We start from the raw sequence: 12031 nt of genomic DNA, 5'->3' as shown, positions 1-12031 counted from the left end.
TAAAAATAAAAAATTTTAATAGTTTTATGAATTTATCCGATGCTGATAACGAAAATATTATGGCTCAATGAGTAAAAACGAATTAAAAATAAATAAAAGTGCCAAATATAAAAATAGAACGTTAGTTAAAAAAAATAAATTTTACGATTATATACTGTGCACAATAGTACACACATATTTACGTTTACATGAAAACCCTTATAAGAATTTTATATTTATACAAACTTTATCGTTTTATTTGTAATATAATAAAGAGGAGGGCCAAAGGGAATTCAGGAGGTTACCGGTGTGACTAAATTAACCAAAAAGTTTATCTTTTAATTTACTGTTTAATTTACTGTTACCATATTCTTTACGAACTCTAAAGGTAATAGCGTAACTGTTATTTTTATTAGTTTTTATTTTGTGTTTACGTCCTCTGTGATAATTTTACATATTTTAATACTTTTTAACACGCAATACAAAAATTTCTCTTTTTATTGTTGTTTTTCGTTTTTTTTTTTCTTTTTGTGTCCTTTAAAAATATATAAAATGATAAAATATATAAAAAAAAAATTAAGAAAATGAAATCGATTATTTATTTATTTCTCATGCAGAATAATTTTTTACTATTCTTTCATAGTGTAAGCTAGAGCAGTCATTTTTATTATCATTTTTTTCTTTAAAAGTTGATGAAATTGAATAAAAAGCATAAAAAATATAAAAGGTTATCGATGTTGATATTCCTAGAAGCTATTTAGGATAGTTCTACAATGTAGAATAAATAGTGTAAGCGATGTTTTTATATTTTAAGAAAATAATTTCAATTGTAATGGATATCTGGAGTTGTAGGACCATATTATGTATATAAGTATATTTATGTATACGTAGATTTTAAATTCTTTTATATAGGTACACCCAATACTATTTGAACGAAAAAACTTAATATTTAACATTTTAAATGAATTTAAAAAATATAAAAGTCTAGCATTAATGCAATTGCTGGCACTTTCGCAATGAAAGCTTTTCGTCATTCTGGCGAAGAAATAGTTAAAGTTGTTGTAAAATTGTATTTTATAAAGAAATGAAGAAAAACATCGTTTGTTTTTGTACTATACAAGACGTTTTAAGTCAATTAAAGTATTTCGATATTTTTATGACCTAAGCATTCGAGAGTTCGAAATTTTGAGAATTTGACCTTAAAGTAGTCTTCCAAGGTATTTCATTTTTAATGGTTCGAAGGTATAAATTAGAAAATACTTTCGTGAAGAAAATGTTACACGTGTACAAAATTTCTCGGCGAGTTCTATATTTTCTTTTGTTGATAACTTTTTTAAGGGTCAGTACGTTTTAAGGTCCTTAAAAAGGTTCGAAAAAAATTAACATTGAAAGAGTTTTAAGCTTGTCGTGATTCTCGTATAAACTATGTCTATGTATACAATGAAAGATTTGGAAAGCAAGTATGCTCTTGGACATCAGCTCTGCTTGGAATTTGATAGGGTTGGCCTTCAATAGGCTGCTAATGGTTTTGTAGAAGTCAAATTTTGCAAATGGATTTAAAAGCTCTAAGGAGAAAATAAATTTTTGCCAAAAACTTTAAAAAAATTTTGAAAAATGAGCTTAATGAAATTTTTATATGCACTGCAAAATATGCAAAGTTTAATTGTTAATCTTTTGGTTTAAGCATTAAACTTTTAAGTTTTACATGGAATTTTAAAACTATTATGGCTTCAAAAATAAGCTATAGAAAAGTTCAAATCACATGACTTTAAATTCTAAACCTAAGGGTTTAAAATTTAAACTTCTGAATTTATCTTCCAGCTTACAATCTAAACAGCTCAATCAATATTATATTAATACAGCAATGTTTTTATCTGTAGATTTAAAAACTTAAACTTTATATACCTACTAATTTTTGGAATTTTTTTGTATTAAATTATAAACTTTTTTCTTTAAATAAATAAACAGAAACTTTTTGGTTTAAATTTACAATTTTTGGTTAAAATCTTATCCAGTGAAAAAAATTTTTTTGGATGACAAGTTTTGGTTTAATCACGATTTCCAAAACTCCTTAACAGGTTGTACTCTTGAACGTAATTTTTAATATTATTATTTTAGAAAAGCATTTGAGGTAAATTTTTTTAACATTTGCAAGCGGATTTAAAGAGTTTAAAATAGTTTTACTTCTGCAATGGATGATTATAATTTAATTATATAATTTACAAACATAATGAATCAAGTTAAAATTTCGGTAATTAAAATAGAAGAAGTAAACTTTAGAAAGCATGGGGAAAATTGGTAAAAAATACTCACACTAAAGTTCAAATGCAATAAATCTTGCTTAAAGGCTTTTGATAAGTAATCAATTAAGGATTAAGTGCTCGAGTTGAATGTGTCGTGAAAAGTATTTTATTTTTGTTTTCAATATAATTTTTAAAAATTATTACATGTTTTCAATTAAAATGATTAAATTTATCCTTTTTCATGAACGCGAGTATAAATTTAACCCTAAACTGAACATATTTAATTTTTTTTGTTGTTGATTTTTTATTTACAATTGTCTGTGTAAATCTTTTGTTAACTGTTTCATGATTTATGTCACTCAAACTCTTTGAAATATCAATAGGAGATTATTTCTCAAATCCCTTTTCCATTGAGCTTTTATTGACTTCTATTGATTTTTATTTTTATTTTTTTAGATTGTTGACTTTAATGCACTTCCAATTGAATTTTTTTTTATAAATTGCTTGTGAAAGTTCAAAAATGGAAATATCTATATCAAGGCTTTAGATACATCACATATTGGTATGCATGTTATCCTTTTTTTATATATTCTTCTTATAAAATGAAAATACACACAATATATTACATTAATAAATTGAATCTCTTCTTTTCTTTTATAGAAAAAAAACCCATTTCATATAAGTATGTACCCATATTGTTCACAAGAAAAACAAAGTAATTAGAATAAATTGTGCAACATTTTTTTTTGCATTTTCGATTATTGAAATTGGAAACATTTGGTGGAATGTTTAAGTGCAACTTTTGAATTACATAAGGCAAAAATAAAAAATTATTCATTATTAAATTTTTTTCTTCTACTTAATAATATCTAAAATTTAACTTAACATACATGAATTCGTATGAGTTTCCATTTCGAAAAATTTTCTTCATATTTTTCAATTGTATAAGTAACATAATTATTTTCTTTGAAAGAGATCTACATTTACTTCGCCAGTTCTATTTTTCTATTTCGTTCTAGATGCGTATTTGGAAATATTTGGCATCTATAGAATAGCGAAATATCGAAAGACGGTAATGCGAAATGTAAATTATGCTATGACTCTTCGAGCTAGATAAGTGTGATACAATAAAGTTATTGTCGTTCAAGGTTTTATATTGAAGACATCTATACGATCTTCATAGTTCAGTGAATGAATAACATCTAAATGTCTTCGTTTTTTTTTATTTTGATATGTCAAATTGTTATTCTGTAGGTGTGATCAGTTTTATTAAGTTATATATGTTGTATAATTACTCACAATTAGTTGGTTTTCGTCGACTTTGGCTCAAAATTTATTTTAACTATTTTCATCAAGTTTTCATAATATTTCCACTTATTATAACATAGTTAACAAAACTTAAAAGGTGAAATACTAAACGTTAATTTTTGAAACGACTTATATATTATGTCAGAAGTACTACTACTCCTAAGTTATTTTCCCTTTTGAGATTTTTATAAACCACTGCCGCGTTTCAACTTAAGAAATTGTTTAATGCTAGATGGCCTTTATTTTAGAAAGGTTTTCTTACTAAAATGATAGATGAAGGCTGGATAGTATTCTTTCAAAAAGAACAATAAATTTTATACGAAAACTAGTCGAGAAGATATAAATTATAAAGACCAAAAAATTATGTTAAAATCACCCTTCTAAGTTGAAATAAAGTAAAGGAAATTTTAACTAAGAAATAAAAAATGTAAGTGTGTTTAATAATATTTTTGTTCATTGATTTTTACTTCGTTAAACACATAAGATATTTGGGTAACGGTAAGTTTTAAAGGCCATTTCGTTTTTTTAAATTTTAAATATACCGCGATAGAAGATGTTAGCCACTACTTTTTTCGTTTGCGTGATTTAAAAACCTGAAACATTGTTTTATCTAAAATTATTACAGTTTCCAGTAAAGATCTATGTACTTACGTATGAATTCTTAGATTTCTATCTTCAAGGGAGTAAAAGCTTTGTAAACATATCCAGGGATAGACGGAAAAAGTGAAAATAATAAGTACTTTTTTCAAATTTTTTTTTGGAAGTGCTAACAACATTTAGAGGACGAATTTTGATCATGATAAAATTTAAAATTTTTTAATTTGAAACCTTAACTAAATATAATTTTGATAGAAAAGTAGAAAAATTATGAAATGACACTGCACTTAACTTTAGCGCACTGATTAGTATTAAAAATACTGAAACTCTGAACCTAACTGTACTCTAATAAAATATATGTATGCCGTAACCAAATGCCGTAAAAGAGTAATAATATTCGAAAAATAGATTAAGCAGCGCTTCATATAACCGTTTTTATTGGTTGATTTCAAAGATAAATTCAGCAACTTCACATTTATTTAAAATCTGTATAATGCCAAGAAAAAAAGCTTTTATAATTTTGTGATTGTTTTGAACAAATAAACCTGTCGAAAACTTAAGGATTTTTGAAAATTCTTTAAAAAAATATTTGCCTTCAAGATATATTATTTCCATTAAGCTCTATGAATGAACTAAAAATGTTTACACTTTTTACTCAAAACCTTACTTAGAATATCCAAAAATTTTTATATAAACTACACAAAATTAGGCTTTAAGTAACGCGTATTCAACAATATTGGTAATACAATAAAAATTTCTAAAATTTTTACATATTACTACACTGCAATGGAAAACTATCCTTATAAAGACATACATGTTGTGTATGCTTAATTCTTCTCTAAAGTATTAATTACGTTGTCTAATCAAGAATTAATTTGTCGCTTAATCAAAAGATAATTAAAGTGAGAAAAAGTTGAAAAAATAAAAAAAAAATCTGATATGATTAGCACATAACCAACCACAATATGTATTGGCTAGTTAAGCGAAAGTGTTACAGGGTATTATAAAAATGCCTGCTAAATACTTTTTTAATATTTTTCGGGCGTTAGTAAGCCCTTAGTAAGTAAAATTTGGCTCTTAGTAGAGTTTAGCTTTGGGCTACCCGAATTCCCTGAAATGCTCGCCAGTTAGTTTGGGTAACAACCGGAACTCAAGACATGTTAAAAGATGTAAAATCGGCCCCCAGATCAGTTTCCGAGCCCTGATCTTTCCAAATAATTTATAGATTCATTGTTTTAACACGTCGAATTTATCGATTGTTTCTCTTTATATACGCAAAAATGTATATTTGGCACGTGGTAAACGTTCAGTTGATGATCTCTAATTTTTTCCAAAAGTTAGAAGGTTTCGCGGATGGTCAAACGAAGCTTATTTCTGACATTTCAAGTAAATCTGTTGAATACTTTCTAAAGTATGATTGCGCTAAAAGGTTCGGTTTCCGAAGCCTGATATATCCCAAAAGTTGATAAATTCGTGCCATAGTCTTACTAGTCTTACATATAAAATTTCATCAAAATCAATTTTGAAGAACTTCAAATACAAATCTGATCACACACAGATCGACAGACCGACAGTTTGTTAAAAATAGTTTGTTTACGCTTCCCTAATGGAGAAGTCCGTTCCCACCGAAAACTCGATATGCAAAATTTGTTGCCATCACATAACCTACCTTATTTTGCACACAATGCGGTCGGAAAAAACAAATTACGAAAGGTAAGCATTTTTTGGGAACTTATTTTAAATTTTAAAATTGATGGAAATTCTTTTCGTCGGAATTCTACTTCTGCAACCAGATTTTCTTAGAAGCTTTATATTTTAGTAAGTTACTACATTCACAAACACTAGCTCTGGTATTGAATATATGTGTAGATATATGTATGTACTTAAAATGATATGCAATAAGCATTTTTGAAACGACTTTTATGTACATATGTAGAAATTTTTTATGTTTTTATTGCAATAAAAGTGTGTATACATATATAATTTCGAAAGTAAGTACGCAATTTACTTTTTGAAACAAGCTTAAATATTTAAATTTTAAGGAATGTTAGGCAAATAATTTTAAATTTGAAATTGATTTTCTATCCGGAACTTTTTAAATTTTGTACTTATACTTAAAGAGCTCAGACAGATATGCAATTGTAAGATCTTTTCGCGCACATCGATCGAACTAACTATTGCGTTAATTCAAATCAAATGCATTAAATAAAGTTTGAAATTAGTTTGCAAAAAATTAGAAACTGTTTGATTGTTTATTTGCATCCTATCATACAGTTTCATGTGTGAGCGTTTGAATAAAAACCTACGAAATAAAAACAAGCAATCAAATATGGGCATTATCCATGTTTTTTTAAAACCACCTTCCAAATGAAAATTCACCATTTTTTTAAAATATAATGTTCTTTATTTGTTAAGTTCGTTTCTATTTTGAATAGATATTTCAAGAGCAGTGAAATGAAAAAGAAATAAGAACAAATTTTTTAAAGATTTTTTGTAAAAGAAGCAATGAGTGATGTTAAAAGTTTTGTAACATCTACTTACAATTTGTGGTTTGCATTCAATAAAATTTGTAAATTCAATAATAATTGTAAAGGACTGTTTTTCATTAAATATGCTAAAAATATTATTCTTTCATTAAATTAGTGGTGTTAACTCATCATAGTATAACATTAACAAGTATTTTAAAATTTACATTATAGTTGATAGGGTTGATGGATATTAAAATTTAACTGTAACAAATAAAGAATTAAAAAAACATTCAAAATACATGGAACTTACCTTTAATTTTTTTGTATTTTTGCTTTGATATATGCGTTCGTGTAAGTGAATGAAAAATAGTTGGAACACCACCGTCTTGTTTCTCCAAATGTGATGTAAGGATTGCTTTTCTTATATTTTATTATGTTTTATAGCTATGCAGACATATACATATGTATATGTATAACGTATTCCTTTAAATTTTTTTTTCACTTCTTATTCTAAGTTCATTTCCGCATTTCTTTTTTTTTTCTTGTTTTATTACTTTTGTTATTTTCTTTACTATTTTTTGTTAAGCTTCAATACATTTTTGTTTTCATAAACGTTTACCAACTTACTTATATTTTTTATATGCTCATATCTACATATGCATATATTATATTGTTATCACTCTAATTTATATTTAAATTATGCACATATACGTACACACATATATACATATTATATACATATTAATATGTATCATTTCACATTATACTTTTTTTTTTATTCCATAGGAAAGAATTTCATTTCATTTTGTTATTTTTTCCTTTTTTTGTTTTGCTTTTCTATTTTAATTTCCTCTGACTTTTTTTTGTTTTTTTTCTCTTCTTTTATTTTTGAATTTTTCTATTTTCCTTAATTATTTCTATGGGTATATACCGTCACATATAAATTCCTACAACATACATTTAACAAATTTACTTCAAGTACATCTGATTCCTTACATAGGTAATTTAGTATTTTTTTTTTGTGTTTATTTTTTTTTTGTATTTTTAATCTGAGTGCAAAGTCGGTTTAATGTAACACGGTGATGATGTTACTAACAATTTTTTTGTTATCCTATTATGTTTATAATTTTTTTCTATTAACAATGAAAATTTGCTTTTTTTCTGCTGCTTATGCTCTTTGCTGTCGTTTTTTATGTATTTCGCTTACAGTATAATATTTATGATAACTTTATTTGCTTTTCATTAAAAATATACATATACAGAAAAAGAAGTGAAACTAAAAGAAATTATTAAAACAATAAAGCAAAAATGAAATTTCCTTTTTTCTCTATTTTTATTGTTTTTTCTTGTTGTGCACTCGTTATGGAAAAAAGAAAAAAAATTTCTCTCTGGCAGAACACAGGTATTATTAAGATAAAAAAAGGATATTCACAATAAGGATGAAAATTTATATACAATCCGTGTATTTTAATTGAGTATGTAAATATATAAATAAATACAACTTTATATTATAATGTATGCGTATGAAAAATTTCTATTTAGAATAGTTGGTAATTTATTATAATCTGATTGGCATCATTAATTAAATTAAATTAAAAATTTTTATTTCTTTCTTAACTATACAAAATATTTTATAATTCATTAATATTCTGTAATATAAGAGTATTTATAAATAAACTAATTAAAATATTTAATTATTAAAAATACTTGTACATATACATACATAAAATTAATTCTGTTCACTAAATTCTTTTCTCTTCGTTTTTTTTAATTTATTAAAAGAATATTTTTAATTTTTGTAATAAAGTTTATAATTTGTTTCGTTTATTTTCAGAATACAATTTTTGCTTAGAGAAATTTACTAAAAATATTTAAAGAAGAAATGAAAAAAATTAATTAACAAATTAAATTGCCAAAAAGAAAAAAATAAAAACTTAGAGATTTTTTTGATAAGGAAAAAAAAGAAAAATTAAAAACAAATAAGCTTAAAAAGTAGGACAAAATATAAATGCATGTACATATGTATATATATAAAAATATACCCATTATATAAAATATACAAATAGTAATATATATATATATATATATACATATAATTATATACTTTCAGTTGTATATATTAATGGTATATAAAAAGTTATAAATGTGAATCAATTTTTGACTTTTTCTTTTATATGCTCTTAAAAATAACATAAAATTTATTGTGTTCTTGTCAAAGGTTGAAGTAAACAAATTGATATTAAAATAAATATGTATTGATATATCTATATATATATATATATTTCAATATTTGTAAGTATATATGTATAACGCATTTAAAAAAGCTAATTATAATAATTTACATAAATTTTTGTTATAAAAACTGTAGTTATCCATAAGAGAAATGAAATTATGAAAATTTATAAATGAAAAGAAGCACAAGAGATTCTTTCTATTTTTTCGTTTTAGGATACAAAAAAAAATTATTTTTTACATGTCTTTTTCCTCTTTTTATAATTTTTCTTCTTTTCTTTTTATATTAAATTTAATTTTATATCCTTTTTCAATATTTTTATTTGAAATTATTTTTCTTTTATATTTTTGTTCCTTAATTATACTCCAGAGAGTAGTTCGCGATTTTATGTTTTGTTTCAAATGAACGTATCACGACGACTGTTCAAATATTTTCGGAAGCCCAGATAATAGACAGAAGAGTGCAATAATATGAGAAAAGCATATTATATTTCCTTTATATATACATACATATATCAGAGTATTTATATGTGTATGTTAATTTATATAATTTTAATGGAATAAAAAGAATGAAAGTTATATTATATATTTTATCGTTTATAATTCTGTTTGATATACAAAAATCTGATATACGGTAATACAGAACCTAAATATTCTCTAAATACATTTTGTATTACATTACATATTACAATTCCAGGGGAAACAATTACTTAAAAACAATTATGTTAAAGAGAAATTACATAGAGCATGTTACATTTCATTTAAATTTATTTCTCTGTACTAAAATTTGTATCGCATGCGAGAGATTTATATCACATATTTCAATTTGGAAATTTAACGAAACTATATCGATATGTAATTATGCGCAAATACTGAAATAAATATAAAATTTTGGTAATATTGTTTTTTTTTAAATTATTTTTTTTGTTTTTTATTGTAACTGTTATACATATTTGTAATATCCTTGCAAGGTATTTGGGTTTACTTTTTCAATGAGAATATTTTTATTGAGAGTATTATTAAAATACGAAAAGAGATTGGGTGAAATTCACAAAAATATGCTTTCCTTATACAAGACCCTTGTGTTGACAACATTAATAAAAATTATAAAAGGTATTCTTGAAGGAAATATCCAAATTATACCGATGCGTATCTTTATTATATTAATATATGGCAGCCTATCCATTGTTTTTATGAAATTATAGCAATATATTAAACTAATGTATTTAATAAAATAAGTTAAAAAATATTTGCTAGTTATACATAAGGGCTATGTACTACCACCATGCACTATACCATTTCCTTTTGTTTTTGGCGCATTTTCAAAATTTTTAGCAAAAATTTGCTAATTAGTTTCACTCTAGTCGCTTATTTACTTCGCCGTCTGCGAATCCATCTAAAAAATTTCTACATAAATAAATTTAATTTAAATATTATTATTTATTTTTCTTTAACATAATAACTGCTTTTCATTGAAATACTAAAACCATTTTAAAATAGTTATGCATTGTAATTATATTTGGTTTCACTACTTTCGAATGGATTTTCTGTTCCAGAGACAGTTCCTCCTGTAGTCTTTTGATTTCGCCACAAATAACTGTTTTTCTCAGCGCGAAATAAAATAATACATATTTCTAGAAATAGACTATATTTATATGCCAAAATAAAATTTTTGAATGAAAATCACTCAATACAGAACAAACAAAAAACAAGTTACTTTTTAAAATATTTCATTGGAAAAAAGTTCGCAAATTCTACTAGACTCGGAAATCATTTGTTTATGATGTTATATTGAAAAAATATATATTCAGTGTTATATTGAAAAAATAGATTTAGATAAACGTTTTGTGCGAACCTGAAATTTTTTCCCAAAATTTATTTATTTACAATATTTGTACTCATTTAATTTTACCTGTAGTACAAAACTCTTAAGTTGAGGACACAACTTTAAGCACCTCTTAAAGTTGTGTCCACACCTCAAATGTTACCTCGTTTTGAACGATTTTAGATTTCATTTTAAATGTACAAAAATTAGAGAAAATTATTTTTTTGCTCAATCTTAACAATTTTTGATCTTTTCAAAATATTATGTTGAATTACTTCACGCTTCTTCTTAATTCTTCTTTTAAATTAACTTCCAATATCGATTAACACCTTTTATATTATTTTTACTTAATTCGTTTTTAATTTATCTTTTTCAACTTTAATATTTTGCTTCAAAATTAAAAAAGCATTAATTTTTTCTTATAAAATGCAATTCTACACCTAGCATAGCTCAATTAAAGTGAAACCGAAAAATGAGAGTGAATTATACTTAAATTTGTTCCGTTACGAAATACAAAATAGAGTTTAATAAATTTTATTTCAAGTTTAAATATTTTTTTTCACAATTTATAGATTTTATTTTAAGCTTGACACAAATTGATAAATTTGATAAATCAAATAAGATTTTAAAATATTAAAAAACTTATAGTTTTTAGTAATGCCATATATATGGTCCGTAGATATATATCAAGCGTCAAAAATAAATTCCAAATTTATATGGAGTTTAAATGGAAGGTGTGTCGGAATTTATTTGTGTGAAGGAAATCAACCAATATTTTTGACTCTACTGATTAAATTTAAAATTTAAATTTCAAAAAAATTGGTTGGTTCCATCTGAAAAATGCATTAAAAAAAAAATTGCAATTTTTAGTGCAGATAACCTTTATAATACGAGTACAAAGTAAAATTTTTGAACAAAAAGTAGAATTAAATAAAGTTGGGTTAAACCAATGGTTTGTATTGTACCACTTTTCCCTTCAACAATTCGTGAAAATACTGACAATTCGTGATTTTTTAGCACTTTTCCAAAAAATTTTTGAAAAAAAAGTGCTTATTAGTTTCACTCTGTCCTTCCGTCCGTCCGTCTGTCCGTGTATCTGTTTACAAAACTTCTACACCCTTGAAGATAGAAAGCTGAAATTTTGTACGCATATAGATATTTACTAGAAACTTATTTCTGTAGAACAAAATTTTTACCTATCTCCCCCCCTCTAGAAGTTATACCCCCCCAAAACCCTAAAAATGGCCTTTTCTAACTATTTGTTGCAATGAAACCATAAGCATTTTTAAATTTTGCAAACGCAGAAAGGCAGCGGCTTTCTTCCTCTAGCGCGGTATACTATAGTTAATCTTTAGAAAAACAAAATGGCCGTTCAAATT

At 24.7% G+C, this 12031-nt stretch overlaps 1 protein-coding gene across 7 annotated transcripts in view; it reads right to left on the bottom strand.

Annotated features, from left to right (window-relative positions):
- LOC129605897 (limbic system-associated membrane protein) overlaps positions 1 to 9229 on the bottom strand; it is a 53283-nt gene extending 44054 nt beyond the window's left edge. The window contains exons 1-2 of one of the 7 annotated variants that reach the window (XM_055515894.1): positions 8938 to 9229; positions 6906 to 8456 (exon numbers count right to left, since the gene is read on the bottom strand). The gene's annotated coding sequence lies outside the window, so the exon portion shown is untranslated. The remainder of the gene's footprint in view (positions 1 to 6905; positions 8457 to 8937) is intronic. The other 6 variants (XM_055515896.1, XM_055515898.1, XM_055515899.1 and 3 more) reach the window with 6 other exon arrangements.
- Positions 9230 to 12031: the final 2802 nt, after the last annotated feature.

This window comes from Condylostylus longicornis, unplaced genomic scaffold (genome assembly GCF_029603195.1).
Source record: "Condylostylus longicornis isolate FDR11 unplaced genomic scaffold, ASM2960319v2 ptg000016l, whole genome shotgun sequence".
Taxonomy (NCBI): Eukaryota; Metazoa; Arthropoda; class Insecta; order Diptera; family Dolichopodidae; genus Condylostylus; species Condylostylus longicornis.
This window is presented reverse-complemented; position numbering and strand designations above follow the sequence as displayed.